At 32.1% G+C, this 17,929-nt stretch overlaps 1 protein-coding gene across 3 annotated transcripts in view; it reads right to left on the bottom strand.

Annotated features, from left to right (window-relative positions):
• Positions 1 to 16,519, bottom strand: part of LOC143075952 (cytospin-A-like) — a 38,148-nt gene extending 21,629 nt beyond the window's left edge. Inside the window, exons 1-2 of one of the 3 annotated variants that reach the window (XM_076251552.1) lie at positions 16,404 to 16,519; positions 9,015 to 9,131 (exon numbers count right to left, since the gene is read on the bottom strand). The gene's annotated coding sequence lies outside the window, so the exon portion shown is untranslated. Of the gene's footprint in view, positions 1 to 4,994; positions 5,066 to 5,186; positions 5,315 to 9,014; positions 9,132 to 16,403 lie in introns of those variants that run through there. The other 2 variants (XM_076251553.1, XM_076251554.1) reach the window with 2 other exon arrangements.
• Between the last annotated feature and the right edge of the window lie 1,410 nt (positions 16,520 to 17,929).

Genomic DNA, 17,929 nt, shown 5'->3' with positions numbered 1-17,929 from the left:
ATCCAAAAAAGGTAGTGATCATGTATTAAATAGTCCATCTCAACAAACTTTTGGCTTCCAATGTAGTTAGTAAAAAGACCATCTAAACAAACTTTTGGCTAGCCATCAGACCACAACTAATTTTCATTCAGCTCTGATATAAAAACAAATATTTACCTAAACCTCTCCTATGTAATCAATCTTACACTGTTTTGAAACCTAACACAGACTAATACAAAAACCTAATTTATCAAACAAGACAAAAGACTTGTACTTTAAAGTAGTGTTATCTCCTAAATACCAATTAGTCTTGTTATGTATGCCTAATAAACTTTGATTTCCCCGATAAGCTTCAATCCTTTTCACACTGTGTAATTTGCACTTGGAGATACCATACCTAGTTTCATGTTCAAGCATTTTTATTTAATTCTCTTCAATATTTCTCATGAACTTTACTTCCTTAACTAGTCTTTCAGCTATTCCCAAACTCTGTCTGACTGACATCAACCAAAAAGTAATTCGTTCACCCCAAACTCACATGTACATATGATGATGTCTGACCGACAAAATGTAAAAAAAAATCATCTGGTCACACAGTTATTTTCAGATTTTTTAATTGAAAATATAGAAGTAAAATGTCAAATTTCTTTTTCAGTTAGACAAACTCTAAAACAGTTTGGCGCAAACTGTTCTTTTCCAGAATCTCTATACTATTAAACGAGAAGACCTCATTTTGTGTGTCGCTTCTATTCCTTCCACGATTAATTAATCACCATGCCTCTGTGTTCTATAGGTAACATGCATAGTCGCATTTGTCATCCATTCTTATGATTATTCAGATCGAGTTATTTTTGGAGAAAAACGACAAAAAAGGAGTCCGGATATTGATTCCGTCATCAGACTGACTTTTAGTCATAGTTAAGACTTCCGGTTTAAAACAACCAATCGTATGATAGATAACAAAAATTGAAAAATAAATAAGCCAATCAGAGCGTTCTCCATATCATGGTGTTTAGATCGCAAGAAACACAACTATTATATCTCCTTAGAGAGGACAATTATTTTACGCATTTTATCTACATGTAAACTACGATTATGCTACTTTAATATATATAGATCCTCTCTGTATTCTGTCTACTGTTTTCTTTGAAATGTTTACTATTTAAGGTGTCATACCAGTTGAATATATATAAAAATAAATAAAACATGTGGTAACAAGAATGTGTCCATAGTACACAGATGCCACCTCAGCACTATATTTACTAAGTTTCGAGTTGATTGGACTTCAACTTCATCAAAAACTATCTCGACCAAAAACTTTAACCTGAAGTGTGACAGACAGACGGACGTCATGAACGAACGAACGCACGGATGTACAGACTAGAAAACATAATGCACATAAATGGTGCATAAAAATTTATTATAAAAGTGAAAGTAGTGATTTGGCAAAAATAAAAGTAGGGTAGAGAGTAGAGGGAGGCAGGACATTTTTCAGGACTTCGGGATCGGGTGTTTTTAAGCTCGGGATTTGGGGATTGATCAATACGGGATCCGGGAATATATATATTTTTCGATTTCAGGATATGAATTTCTTTAAATTCTGCATCTTGGGATTTCAGGATCAGGACCCCTCGGACACCCCCCCCTCAAATTAGCCTTAGTCGGTCCGAGTCATTTATACAACATTTACAACATTAACATTGGCATATTAATAAGGCTCTCAAAAGAAAAAGCACTGATGGATTGTCCTAGAAGCATATATTTTTATTAGACTAATAATGGTCTATATATATAAGTAGTTACATTTATTTCATGTTTGAAGCGGTGCAAATTTTTGATTTAATTTGACTTTAACCAAACGATGCATTGTAGCAAAGGAGAAGAATAATTGTGGTCTGAGCCCAGAAACACGAAAATAGTTGAATTTAACAAAAAGGAAACAAATTTCGAACTTTGAAAAAGAGAGAGGGCTTTTGATACCTTTTATGAAATTATCCATACATAATTATCTTTTACAAACATCATCCTACAACAGTTTTTAAGCTGTGTATGCCCGCGATTTCGCGGGTGTGCTCTAGTGTTATTGATTCATGAAACATGTATCATTTACACGGAATCATCAAGAATACCGGTACCTCATAAAGACTTGTCATGTACACCAAATCTTCAAGAATATCTCATAAAGACTTGTCATGTACATCAAATCTTCAAGAATACCTCATAAAGTCTTGTTGTGTACACCAAATCTAAAAGAATACCCCATAAAAACATGTAATGTACACCAAATCTTCATGAATACCTCATAAAGCCTTGTCGTGTACACCGAAATTCAGATATCAGTACATAATGTATGTGTTTATATTCAAGGATTCATAAATTTATGTAATCACCTTACAATAAATATTATGTCATATATCAAACATTGTTGTCATTTAACATCCTGTTAACCCCTATGAAAGAAGACAACCACATTTTGTTCACAACATACTGATTGTATAGAACTCTTGCTAAAATTGTCTACGGTGGATTCATCATTTTTTTGTAGGATACCAATTTTCTTGGATTTATTGTTATAGGTAAACCATGAATTTAAATATATAAGCCTTTCTACTGACCCCTATATGTTTCAGTATGCTAGCTGAAACACATGAATTAAATTTTAAATTTCTTTTAACTAATTTACTATTGACCCTTAAACTTTGGGTGTGAACAAGAAAATCTTAAATAAGCCATTACATGCATGTAAGCTTCAATAAACACCAAAAAGAATAATTTATATTAATAAAGGGGATTCATGACTTTTTGATGTATATAAAATTATTTCATGTTTGTCACAAGCAAGCTAATAAAAAAAAATTATATTCCATGTATTCTGACATTAAAAAATTATAGTATTTTCTTGTATTAGGGACGACATCAAAAGATCGATGTAGGATAAAAAACTTAAATCAAATAGTTTGGGGGTGGGGGGTTAAAATTCTGCAAGTTTTGTACATCTAAAATTGATTTTTACATATATCCCTATTGGTAAATCAATTTTTCCCAAACAAAGTTAAGAGGGGGAAGGGGGGAGGGGTTGAGGGGTCAGTGAAAAAACTATGTGAATTAAGTTTTTTATCCTACATTGAACTTTTGATGTCGTCCCTTAAGTATTCAATAGAAACGTATTCTTCAGTTAGTTCTGCTGTCAGAGAGAAATATAAAGACTTTAAATAAAGTAATGAATATAAATCGCAATATATTACCAACCTTTATCATGGCAATTGCTCTTACATCTGTCCCAATAGCTTATATAAAAATATTGCCTATAGGTGAACAAGAAGATTGCAAAACTTACAGATCTTACCCTTCTACCTGATATCTTAATAAATGAGTAATTTCAGAAACCAAATGTTCCAGAAAATACTGTAAAAGCAGAGGCGGATTTAGGGGGGGCCCAGGGGGCCCGGGCCCCCCCCCTTTTGAGAAAAAAATTTGGTTGCTTGTATAGGGAATCAATGAAGTGTGATGAGATTGGGCCCCCTCTTAGGCAGCCAGTGGGCCCCCACTTATGAAAATTTCTGGATCCGACACTGAAAAGTAACACTAAGAAAAAAACTATACTGTAAATATAGATCAATACTGGACAATAGACCACTTTCAAGTTATGTTTTTCACAAAGTTTGTCAATTAAGTACGCCTATTTAAATATAAAAAAGAAGATCGTATGATTGCCAATGAGGCAACTCTCAACAAGAGACCAAAATCACACCGAAATTAACAACTATAGGTCACCGTACGGACTTCAACAATGAGCAAAGTCCATACCCCAAAGTCAGCTATAAACATGATAAAATGACAACGTAAAACAATTCAAACAAGAAAACTGCCAGTCTTATTTAAAAAAACTGAAAAAAGGTCATTTACCAGATAGTGGGATAGCCTGTTTCCCTTAACTATTAAAAGTTCAGCAAGTGTCTTCGTGATTTTCACTATGCTGGATAAACTAGAAAAAAAGTTTGTTCCCTAGCAATTCCCTAACAACAGCAGTTCTGATTATCAATTATAAGAATTTAATTTGTGGAAAAATTCATGCAATATTGCATCTTATTTTTCAATTGCTTGCTCAACATAGTAGGTGATGATGTCCCTAACACATACATCATGTACATGTACATGATGTTTGCTGAAACCAAAGTTTGTGACAGAAATGTGACAATCTCAAAAGTGGTCAATTGAACAAAATGTGAGATCATTTTTGTGATTTCAGGAAATGTAGCATACAAATAAAACAATCAAAATTTTAAATAATTAAATAAAAATTTAGATTTTGAAAAACCTATCCTGGTCCAAATTGATAATTTAAGAAAAATGTAGCATAGAAGTATAAAAGTATGCATTTGCAGTCTCTGTAATTAAACACTGTGTGAAGTAGCCTGTATGACATGTAGATAAGCACAATGTTTTCATTGAGGATATTTGAAATAATAAAGAGGACAAATAATTGAAACATACCTCCTTGATTTGATGACAAGAAATTCTGATAACTTGGAAATTTCTTCAATATAGGTTCAGCCTTAGTCAAGATGAACATTTATATCTATTATTGCTTGGGTACTATAGATATGATTCATTATCATAATGGGGTTTACAAATTTATCCGTATATAAATATACACATGATATATACATGATAGAGAAAATTAAAATCATGTGGTTTCAATAATCCTCTAATAAATTTTAATAAGGTTTCTGTTTCCGTGATAAGCTATTAATGAGAAATTAAATTCTTTTTCAGTTTAAAAAATTCATGAAGTTTCATATTCCTGGACAGTACAAAGTTAACTTTAAACCCATAATTACATTTTTGAAAAAAATATTAAAAAGTAATTTCTAATATATATATATATATTCAATCATTCTAAACTGTAACATCAAGAAACGAACAATTTGCAACAAAAATTCTCTAAATGAAGTTTTTTGTTGTTGAAATTATATTTAGAAAATAAAAAAATAATAAAAAAAGTTAAAGCTCACCTTAAAATCACTGAATTTCACAGTCTTTTTATCAACATTCCATATTATTTACAAATATGATATTAATCAGATGAGAGTATCTCCATACAAATGTACAACACTTACTCAATAACAACACGCCTTTTTCAATAATAAAACAATTTTTTTCTCACCTGGCTAACCTTAAAAAGAATTTCTAAATCCCATTATTACCTTGAATAACCTGCCACAAAATGTAGGTCAATTCTTTACAATCAAATATACAAACTTCTTTTCCTATTATATCCAAACACAATAAGAAATTCACACATAACACCACAGATTCTAGTCAATTTTCCACTGACTGATTTTTAAGTGATCAATTCTAATTTTAGAATAACATCAATTAAATTGAAATATATTTCACTTCCTTCTTGTGTTAATATCATATCAAATTCATGAAATGTACATTTCCACCTGTTAAAAGCTGTTTAAAAAATTTTAAGTGTTGATTTGATGTCTCTCTTATCAAATATTATCGATAAGCTATTTGGCAAACAAAATTAATAATATTGCAGATATAGGTATTATCTATAGATCCTAAATAAAGACATTTATCTAATTGTGTAAACAGGGATTTAATATGCTCCCTTCTTATGACTTGTGATCTTTGAAAAGGCTATTTATCATGCCTATTGGGGTCTATATAGATTAAAATTAATGATAAGATGGACTCCAACTGAATAAGGACCACTTGAAGGAACAAATGACTGGCATTTCCTACTTAAAATCTGATGACCTTTCACTATAATGTCAAGTTTCTGTCAAATTAACTGACCACAATATATATATAAGTACATGTGAACATTTTAATCGAGCAAATATGTATGTCTCATACCAAAAATAAAGTATATAAATAAATACTTACTTTCCATGTTTAACTTTAAATATTGAGTAGGTTGTTTTATAGAACTTGTGTTGCAAGAGATTTTTTTTTATGTATTTGTGATAAAAAAAAAGGTGAAATGCTTATTTTTCAGCCGAATTTAAAAAAAAACAAAACATTATTTTCAACCTATCTTCCTGACCAAAAGCAACCTATCAATCTTTTAGTTGACAATGTCCTTGCTAAAAGCACGAGAATTCTTATAAACCAAAAACATATATGCACAATTTGCTTTGTACAGCCAACATCCCATTTAAACACTCCTAAATTAATTATTATGCCCCACCTACGATAGCAGAGGGGCATTATGTTTTCTGGTCTGTGCCTCCGTTCGTTCGTCCGTTCGTTCGTCCCGCTTCAGGTTAAAGTTTTTGGTCAAGGTAGTTTTTGATGAAGTTGAAGTCCAATCAATTTGAAACTTAGTACACATGTTCCCTATGATATGACTTTCTAATTTTAATGTCAAATTAAAGTATTGACCCCAATTTCATGGTCCACTGAACAAAGAAAAAGATAGTGTGAAGCTCAGGTTAAAGTTTTTGGTCAAGGTAGTTTTTGATGAAGTTGAAGTCCAATCAACTTGAAAATTAGTACACATGTTAACTATGATATGATCTTTCTAATTTTAATGCCAAATTAAAGTATTGACCCCAATTTCACGGTCCAGTGAACATGTAAAATGATAGTGCGAGTGGGGCATCCATGTACAATGGACACATTCTTGTTATCCTATTGACTGGCAGAAAATAAATATCATTTTCTACAAATTTAGTTTTCAAAGAAGAAAAGATACTGAACATTCTGAAAATTACTTCTTGGAAAGTTTAAATACATATGAGACAATATCTGAAAAAGTCTAATTTCCATGTCCCGCACTTCACCAGCAATTATTTTTTTATTCAACCATCTTTTTTGAAAATTTTAAGTTTCAGTATAAACTAAGTTATATAATGCACCATGGCCTGCCAATTAAACACTCATTCTTATATTTCTTCCAATAAAATATTGTAATTTAAATGTTCACCCCCCCCTAAAATCATGTTGTCCCCTGTGTTTTTTTTGAAAACTAAATCATTCAAATAATATCCAAATTAATTAAACAGGCGTCCGATTTTCACATATATGATATAATATATAATAAACTTGCCCCTAATTTGTCTTTTTATATTTTAACTATAGCATGTAATAAAATTTTGCAAATTTTAAGAGAAAAAAAAATTGTCCCCAGGGGTGATTTCCCTCCTGTTACCACTGGTTTTTTTTTACCTGTGGAAACGTTTACAAGACCAAGAGTTATTTTCCCATTATGTATTGTGAAGAGCATCATTTCCTGAATGCATTTGTACAAAGAAATAGTTGGAAAGGCGGCCAGGTTTGAAAATTCAAGCCCATCCAAGGTAAGAATTTATAGAAAAATACTTATTGGTGTTCTATCCTGTTACAGCCTTTTCTTACACTTTCTGAGAATATTTTTAAGTATGCACCACAGCATTAAGTATGTTTTTATATCATCTTTTTAAAAGTTATATGTCACAGGAAATACACTTACATTTAATGTGATAAAAAGGACAAAAACTATCGCGTAATTCCTTTCTGTTACGTTCTGTCATGTTACCTGATAAAAAGTAACAGCATACCCATCATCAGTAACAGGAAGGATGTTCAAGACAATTTCACTGAAGAATCGAAAAGTTAATCTACTATATGCCAACCATTTCATTTAATATAAGTTATCACCACCATATTAAATAAATTTCAAAATAATATAAAGTATATTGAATAAATAAATAGGTTTTTTGCTTTTGATAACAGCAGAGAACATTGTGCAATTCTAGTTTAGTAGATAGTAACAGAAAGGAATTTATTTTAGAATTTTGCATTACCTAGGCAGATTTTTCATCTTGCAAATACAGTTTCAAAGGATAAATGACATTGTTTGCTGTTATCTTCCAATTGTGACCAATTTGAAATGATGTATTTTTCTTAAACTTTAAAATAAAGCAGAAAAATCCTTTCTGTTACCAACTCTGTCCTGTTACCGTTGTGCTGTTACTCAAGATTCTTTCATGTTACCGACATATCTGACTATATTAAAGTATATTTCTAAACCTTTTGTATTGCAAATGCTAAAATCAATAATTGGCATTTGATAAACTATTGCAGGATATACTAGTAAACCACAAATATTGTCTTAAACTTATTCCTTATTCCCATTAGAAACTTTTAAAAATTGATTCACTTTGTTAACAGGAAAGAACTGGATTTTTTTGTACCATTTTTAAAACAGCCATTGTTTCCTTATTAAACAATTGTTTGAATTACAGACAACAGTTCCTAGATCCCCAATGTGTGTTCTTCGAGTTGTGCTATTAAAATACTGGGTCTAAACAAAATTTTTTTGTTTTTTCTTATTTCCAAAAATTAGACTTTTTCAGATATTGTCTCATATATATCTATATATATACATGATATATATAAACAAGAATGAGTCCCAAGTACACGGATGCCCCACCTGCACTATCATTTTCTATGTTCAGTGGACCGTGAAATTGGGGGAAAAACTCTAATTTGGCATTAAAATTAGAAAGAACATATCATTGGGAAAATGTGTACTAAGTTTCTTGTAGATTGGACTTCAACTTCATCAAAAACTACCTTGACCAAAAACTTTAACCTGAAGTGGGACGAACGGACAGACAGAAGGACGAAAGAACAAACGGTCCCACAGACCAGGAATCATAATGCCCCTCTACTATCGTACATTTTGTATGTGGGGCATCAAAAAAAAAGTTTTTCATCATGTTGAGAACTTGTTTTAGCAATCCTAAATATCATGCAATATTGCTGTTTTGACACACCTCATATACTGTTTTATAAATCTTAAATTCATATAATTCTATATGTATCATGTTGAGTATTTATTCAAAATGGAGTCAGACACAAAGGTTGAAAAGTTCAAATTGATCAGAGGACATTTAAAGTCATTTTGCTCTTTTCCCCTAATTTTAATGTATTTCACTACTCACTACCACTATTTTAAAACAAATTTTCACTAGATTCAGACATTGAACTATTTTAACATCTTTAACATCTTTAACCTACTAATATATATTTACCTAGTCTTGAGGAAAATTATTCCATCTGAACCACTCCTTCAGCCATTTCTCCCAGGTCAAAGTAAAACAAGTACTTCATGTCAAATCTGTTATCACATCCATCTGTCAATCAAACACCTGAAATGGACATCATAGCTACTTGACTGATAATTTATACAAACAACATGCCATCTAAAGATGCACAACAGGAGTTCACTAATTGTAAAATTATCTGGAACAGAAGGAAATTATACATCTGCTGCAGTTGAAAATGTAGGCTATTATAAATCCATGCCTGTTGTCATTTGGACTCTTGTGGATAATCGCAATCATACCACATCTCCTTGAATATTTTAACATGTTTAATTATGGACAAACATTTGCTGTAAAATGTAGGCTATTATTATATATCCATATCATTTGGACTCTTGTGGATAATGGTTTTGTTGGTACCATTGTCTCCTTGCCTAATTTATTTATAAACCAATATTTGCTGTAGTGGAAAAGGTAGGCTAATGCTGCTATGTTATAAATCCATGTTATTTGGACTCTGGTGGATAATTGTATCCTTGGCAAACATACCACATCTCCCATGTGTCTCCTTGTTTAATCTATTTATAAACATACAAAAATGAAAATCTCAAGTTACATAAATAATTGTATTCATAATTTGATGGCAATATCTTTTACTATACTGCATCTTGATTTGTCACTCCAACTCACTACACAAGACACTTGTACTGTATATGACAACATCTGAACTTATTTTAAAACCGAAAAATTCGACAGTAGGATGAAAACAATACCCATCAGACAACCTAGCCCCAATAAATCAGCTGATTTCTAGACAATAGGAAATTACAACTGCAAGATTACAGAAGACTTTATTGGAAAATCAATAAGATTTTGTAATGCACAGGTAAAACCAGTGGTGAGGCACTTTATAATTAAATCGGTTATTCAAACTGACAGTGACATCCTTGACTACACAGACAGTATGTTATAATCGTCAGTATTTTGTCCAAAAACCAATTTTGCAATAGTACAATTGTATCAATTTTATACAAAATTAAGTTATGCAATAATTTGAGCGGATGTTTTTTTTTAAGTTACGACAAAAAATCTAGATTCTTGACATGCATGACATATAAATGACAGTTCATAATGTTCAATACCTAAAAATCAATATTGAAAATACAACTTCTTGTTTTTGTCTGTGCATAAAATACTCACTCCTAACACATTAATTTAACTGTGCAATAAATTTAATAATATTTATGTAAATTTATGATACTAAATCACAGCACATATTACATAAGCTAATAGGTCAAGCATTGTCAAAATTAAATTGCAGTAATTTTACTTTTTAACTAACGACAGCCTAAGGCTGACAGAATATATTGCTTATTCAGACTATTGGAAGCAAATTCGGTGAAATGTCTGTAATTCTTTTTTCTCCATTTTTTCAACTTGTTGCAAATAAGGCAATTAGTTTTCTTAATTGACTTGTTTCACATTTTTCATGTCAGGTCTTTTATAAACTGGTAGATATGGTACGTTGTTTTCTCATTATTGAAGGCCTTTTGGTTTCCTGTAATACTTTGGTAGTACCTTTCATTCAATTCATTCAAACTCTGGTGGATAGTTGTCTCATTGGCAATGGCAATCCTACCACATCTCCTTATTTTTATATTTCTACAACACTTAGGGACATATATTAATAGTTGGAACCCCCCTTTTTATCCTAGGTTGGGGACCCCCTTTAAGAATGGCTGGATTCCCCCCCCCCTCCTTATGTTTATCCTCTCTAGACAGTACAATTTATAAATACAACTAGAAATCTGTAAATATTTTGCTATTAGGGTTATTTCCACTTCAACTTCAATTATTTTGTTTACAAACTTTAACACTTGAACTACAAATTTAATCAAACAATGAGATAAATGTGGTGTAAGTAAGGTGACCATGAAGTATTGTGATTGACTGAACCAAATAAAGATGGCAGATATTAATGGACTTTTATATAATAAGGTGATTTTAAAATTATAAATGTCATGAATGTGTGTTTGTATACGTCTAGTTCAAAGAACAAAAGGCTAGATCTGACTGACATCCTACACAGAAAATTTTATTTAAAAGGATATATATTTGACACTTCATTTATCGTGTTTACTATACAATCTACCTTCTTTTCACAGAAGGAGAATGAGAATACTAGTCGCTCTAGTAGACTTAGTATACATGTCTACATTATGGGTTATCACAAAAGATTTTTAAAGGCATGTCCAAGGACTTGTAATTTTTGTCCATGGCAAGTCTAAAATGCATGCAAGTACAAAATGTACCAAGTTATCAAAAAATTAATTTACAAACAGTTTAGTATATATATATATAAACCACTGTCATGAAAATATTTTGTAGTACTTTCAGATACAAATGTCATGAACGTATAGGTTTGAAAATATTCATATTTGATCATATTTATTTAACAAATTTAAATTTTCTATCTTTTCAGGGATTCCCACTACATGCGCTAAGGCGAGCCCATGAGTCCTGGGGTTGAAGTCATAAAACTTTGCTCAGTGCTTAGAGCACAAAAATCATGCTCGAAACACCAAATCCTGTATTTTGATTGGTTGATTCTCGAGTCCGAGTACAAAAATGTTGTTCGAAAGTTTTATGACCGTAAGGCCAGGACTCGTAAAAATCTGTCTGGACTCACTATTTGCAAAACAGAATTTTTTAGACCATTCCAGATTGAAATAATTTAAATTTTTATAGCAAAAGTTTAAAAGTAATCTGAATTTAATGTTTTTTTATCGCTCTATTGTAATTGTCATCATCATGATCATGGTCAAGGAGACTAAAATAATAAATTATATTGCTGTAAAATATCTTCTTATTACTGTTGGACTTACCAGTCCATGGCCATGATGACGACATTGACAAGTCTGTGTATTTGCCTTCAAAAATCCTTAAACTGGGCTTAGTGAGAAATTACTGAGAAGCCTGCTTTGACAGTTAAATCTCTTAACAATGATGACAGTATTAGACTTTTATAATTTTCAAAGATACAAGTATAACATTCATCTTTCTTTGATTATGTTTGATCAATTATAACCTGGTTTTGTAATACAGGTCAGTATGTTTACAATAATCTATAATTCAGATTATTATTTTACAAAAGAAGAGAAAATTGAGAATGGAAATGTATGGGGAATGTGTCACAAAAGTTAAATATGAATTCAAGTAACTTTTTTTTTGTGTATTGGAGAGGGTGTCACTGTGTCAGACTGTGGGTGGGTGTGTTGTCTCAACGATTGGTAACTAATTACTAATTATGCCAAGATTATCTCAGGGCTAACACTACTTCAGCTCGATTTTAAAAGTCCACTAGAGCTTGAAATTGTGTTACAAGTTTGTTTACATTTTATCATATCTAGTTGCACTATTTCATGTATTTGTGAAAATGAAGTAAGAAACAAAATTGAGAAAAAAATACCCCTTGAAATTGCAGTTATATGTTTATGTAACAACCACTATGTTCCGCCAGTTACTTTGTTCTGGCGGAACTTTTCAACTAGTTATTTAGTTCCGATGGAACTTTGCAACTAGTTGTTTTATCCCAATTGCAGTCGAAAAGTTCCGGAAAAAAGTAACTAGTTCTACTTTTTCTTTCTTTTCCATCTAGTGTTTATATTTCATAGTCATAGATGTATTTTGCCTCCTGCCTGGAATTTTTATTTTTTATCACCAAAACCCTGATTTACCTTATCCGCTTCCAGAATCAATCTGGTATTGTAATTGTCTTCATTTCTGGCATCCATTGAATTTCAATGTTGTTTTTGTCAGTCAGATACAATTTTACTCGAATTTACACAATACTTGTCGGCGATTTACAGCATAAAGCTAGTGGTTGGACAAAACGAACATCGCTGTCATGAATAATAAGAGAAAGATGAAAATAAGTTTTGAGATCGTTTATTATTTTTTTTAGGATATTTTGGTAAAAAGGTTTGCAAAGTTAATTTTCATTTTCTTTCAAGTCGAAGGTCCGTCGGAGTAGCTAGTAACCAATACAAAAGTCTGATTGCAAAAGTGGAAAATCGCGGATCTCGGACCACCGCTATTTTGAACCCCTGCCCCTTATTGTTTTGTCAGAATCCCTTATCCCACTTCTCGTTGCCATAATTGTGCATGTAATTTCTCATCCTTTTTTTCATGCAGCTAAATTATTTGACTTTCATATGTCACGCTTTAAAACATACCAGCCAATCGCGTGTCACACTTTGACCCTAATAAGACCCACTTTTAAGTGAAAATGGATGTCACACTAAACTCAGAAACATACACATGATATAATGAACTAAAATTAAAAGACATAATTGACTAACAAAGGCCAGAGGCTACTGACTTGAGACAGACGCATAAATGTGCCGGGGTTAAACATCTTCTCACTTAGCTTATACCTCTAGCCAATGAGACCGTGCCATTAAGGCAAAGCTGAGAACAGTTTATGTTCCTGGGCATAGATTGAATATCAAAAAGGACTCTTTTGCTTTATAAGTATAATATCGGATTGCAGAAAAGTATGATCATAAATACATTTTTGTAAATGACAAAGCCCATCAGGTAGCATAAAACCATCTTATGCTCTTTTGAGTGATAGAACGCAAAGGACAACTTTAAATCAAAGCACCAAAGGGTGCTATAGGCAGTTAATCAAAAACCCAAAGGCAAACTTGGCCACGTTCAGATGAATAGTGTAAAGAATTAGTCAAAATATTTATCTCCGGCATTATTGTCAGCTATTTCTAAAGTATCAAATAATGCTTGTACAGTAATGTTTATGTTATGCAATCCAACCACTTTCAAAAGTTATTTCCAATTTATATTTATAAAGATTCAATGTCTGAGATTATACACATACACTGTCCTATGTTAGGGGAGAGTTTTGTGCCAGTTTAGATGTTTAAGCCGCCACATTCTGTATGTACCTGTTCATAGTGAGGACCCACTAATGCGGTGATTGTTGCTGTATATCATATTTATTTTTCATAATTGTTTTGTACATTTTTTAAAATTTTATTAATTTCTTGTGTATACTTCTGATTTTAGTATGATGTCCAAGTTATTGTAAATGCTCTTTTGTTCCGACGTTGGAAAGTTCCAGGCGGAAAGAACTAACTAGCCGAAAAGTTCTCCAGAACTTATTAACTACATTGTAGTTACTTTGTTCTTCCTCTGGTTTAAAAGTTCCACCTGAACAAGTGACTAGTTGAAATAGTTTACATTTTTGTTATCATGGTTATTGTGTTAAGGGGCCAGCAAAGGCAATCCTTTGGGTGTAGGAGTTTCTCCCTGCATTAAAGATCCATTGGTAACCTTCGACTGTTGTCTGCTCTAAGATCTGGTTATTGTCTCTATGACACATTCCCCATTTTCACTCTCAGTTTTTTTACGTCTCAAATTATAACTGAATTAAAATATATTGATTACGGTTTAACTGTCTACTAATATCATAATAAAAAAAACATTTATTTAAACTTTCAATAACTGTAATAGTAAGAATTAAGAAAAACTTGTTTGTGTAACTTCAACTTGTTGAAAACATATTAAACGTTTCTCGAGTCTCGTTAGTCGACTCGTTACCTTTTTATCGTATCATGCGATTTCTTTTCATATTATTTTCATGGGGAAATCGTTTACCAGCATAAAGTTGCTGAAGGAACCGCATAGAATTGACTCAATAACACTTAACGAGTGTTTGAATGTGAAAAATTATAAAAAGAAACATATAAAAAAGTCGTATTTTTCTAAACCGGAAATCAAAAAGTCCTTGTAAATCAAAAACAATTACGGTGTGATACGCGTCACAGATTCGGACTTAATATTTTACAAAATTTGCGACTTTGAAGTTAAATAATGCCGTCCTTTAGAAAACAGTTGTTAAAGTTTACATCACAATATTTATTGAACCACATCGAGCTTAATCAAAGCACGTGTAGCATTATGTTACATTGTACACAAAAGCGAAACAATCTTAAAATGACCTTGACATCGACCAATCAGAAAACTACAATAACAACAACTTAATTTGACAAGCATGAAGGTGATTTGCTAGAAATCGGAATAATATTTAATTAACAAGAAAACAAATGAGCATACATTACAGATTACTGAATAAAGATGATTTAAATAATCTCAATCAGACAAAAAAACGAATAAAATGATTAATAATAAAGTACCTATCGTATGTATCATCAGAATTCTCCCAATTTAAAAGGTACATAAATTTCGTCTTCTATGTAATTTGAAATTGCCGCCAACTTATATCAGCTTATTAATAGACTACTGACGTATGTAATACGTATCGATGACAAACAATATTCCTACGACTTTTGCCATCTGGGAAATGTAAATGACTCATCTTTATAGATTTTCAGCGATCAAATATTTCATATAATTGTTCTTTGACATCTTAGCCCACAGCACAGGGGGTAATAAACTATAGAAGGATTTCTATCGAGCACTACTTCATATGTGCAACTTCAAAACTTTTGGGAAAATCGACGACCATTTAACATTTTTATGGTAATATTTTTTATATTCCAAAATAAAAAGTATGAAAGAAGTGCCCAATTAGTTATAACTAACATGATAGCCAGCCAGATAATAAAAGTGGCACATATTTCAGCATTTATTGGGTAGAACATAAATCTAAGGTGCTCGCATAAAGCAGCTTAACTGCTTAAAAATCATGTATTTTCTCATATATTTTTCGACTGTATAATAATTTCCAGACTTCATAGCACAGGCACTTGTTATTATCCATAGGAAAAACAACTATCAACGTATATTTAACTAGTAGCTATGGACTTGTTTCTATCCATAGGACAACCTACTATTAACGTGTATATTTACGAAACAAGCGCGAGTAAATATACGTTGATAGTTGGTTTTCCTATGGATAGAAACAAGTGCCTGTGCTTCATAGCAAGAGTTAATTGTTCAAAGAGGCGATCAAAGTCAGGTCAATCAGAGTAGCTAATTCAGTAAAAAAGGATTTGAAATTAGTTTATTCAAAGAAACATCATCAGCAAAAACAGGAAAACAATCAGACTGACAGACACTGACAACAATAAAAAATATAGGATTTCTAGAAACAAGACACTACTCCCTGGAGATCCAAGAACTATTGGAAATTTATACAGATCAACATAACAAATTCGGAGAGAAAATATTTCGACATAACAGAGCAATCATTAAAGTACATGCATTCACCGATTTCTAGGTGAAACGCCCCCTTATCGTGCCCCTTTGCTGCACAGATGTAAGCAAAAAGCGGAAAACCATACAAATTATGGTTTAAAATATTTTCGGCCTTAATAAAAATCATATATTGCTTACTGTAGAGTTTCAATAGCTACCTAAACATGTGATATGAACTCTGACTTGATACAAAATAAGTTTGTACAATAAATCCTTGCGGCTTCCCGATATTTTGAATACACAAAATTGTTAGTGCGCATGATCTCACAAAAATATTTCAGATTGTTGAACAAAACGAAAGTAGCTTTCATTGTAACATTTTCAGTCTCCGAAAGGTATTTTTACATAAAACTATTGCTCTATGTAAGTTTTTTTTTGTATATTGTAAACAGACTTATGCATGCATTTTCATTTCTAATGTTTAACAAAATGAGAATATAATGCAAGTGATATTTCATTAGGGTCTGGAAGAGTTTGTATTATATCCTCATAGAATCCACAGTATTATTATCACTACGGGAACGGAGTGTGCCTTTATTGTGTTTCTTTGAAGATTTCGGCTGACTTTGTTGTCACTATGCTGTCTTCAAGGTTATTAATATTGATCCTCGTCCTGAGCATGCATGAACTATTTGCCCATTGACGATCAATTAGCAACCAACAATCAATCAATGAGGGGGGATAGGACCTTTATCGGGACTCAAAAAGGGCCGGGATCGGGTGTGTTTAAGCTCGGGATTTCGGGATTGACCCTTTCGGGATCCGGGATTTCTTTTTTTCGAATTTCGGGACCTCGGGATTTTGTATTTTTAAGCCCGGGATTTCGGGAATTCATGTTTTTAAGCCTGGGATTTCGGGATCAGGACCCCTCTTACTAGGGAATTGATATTATTTTTTCCTGCATGCACTCTTTTGGGCAATGTTAGTTACACTGATGATCTGAGGAATCGAATGATAGAGAACTTGATTTATATTTGCTGGTATTTGCTAAATGTGTTCTCCAATTTAATTCGTCTGATATTTTGGAGTCCGATGCATGAGTTTGTGCTTACCTTTTTCTCCTTCAATTCTGTATCAATAATTGTTTAGCATTGTTCTCTTTACTAGTACATTAATGATTTTACATATTAATCTTTTTAATTTATCTTTTTATTCTTCATTGTTTTACTTTTGGCCACATTTTCTCCACTCCTTGTTTACCAACTTTTCTGTAGTATTGCATATTATATGTTTTGTTCTTTTTGTAAAACCGGCGTTTGGGCGTAAGATGACTGGCATCAATGTCCACTAGCTCTTACTGGGTCTTGTAAAGCATGACGAGTCGATGGTTACTTCGTCTGCTAGCTAGTGGTTCCCATCCTAGTGTCTTAACCATAGTTGTGACACATCCAGGTGTTTTGTCAGTGTAGTTGTTTGTTACAAACCCTCCTTTGAACTTGTTCTAAATAGTTTATGACCTCAGTGGTATGAGGGTCCCATGCTGCACTTGCACATTCTAGGGTTGGTCTGACCATGCAGAGAGATATATATAAGCTGCATTTTGTACATTCTTGCTGCATTCTCTAAAATTACGTCTAAGGAATCCATTGGATTTGGATGCTTCACCGATACATGATGTTTTCATTGTAAGTCCTCACTGAAAATTTACTCTCAGATATTTTATA

Source organism: Mytilus galloprovincialis, chromosome 5, assembly GCF_965363235.1.
Source record: "Mytilus galloprovincialis chromosome 5, xbMytGall1.hap1.1, whole genome shotgun sequence".
Taxonomy (NCBI): Eukaryota; Metazoa; Mollusca; class Bivalvia; order Mytilida; family Mytilidae; genus Mytilus; species Mytilus galloprovincialis.
The sequence above is the reverse complement of the archived record's forward strand: the minus strand, read 5'-3'. Positions and strand labels throughout refer to the sequence as shown.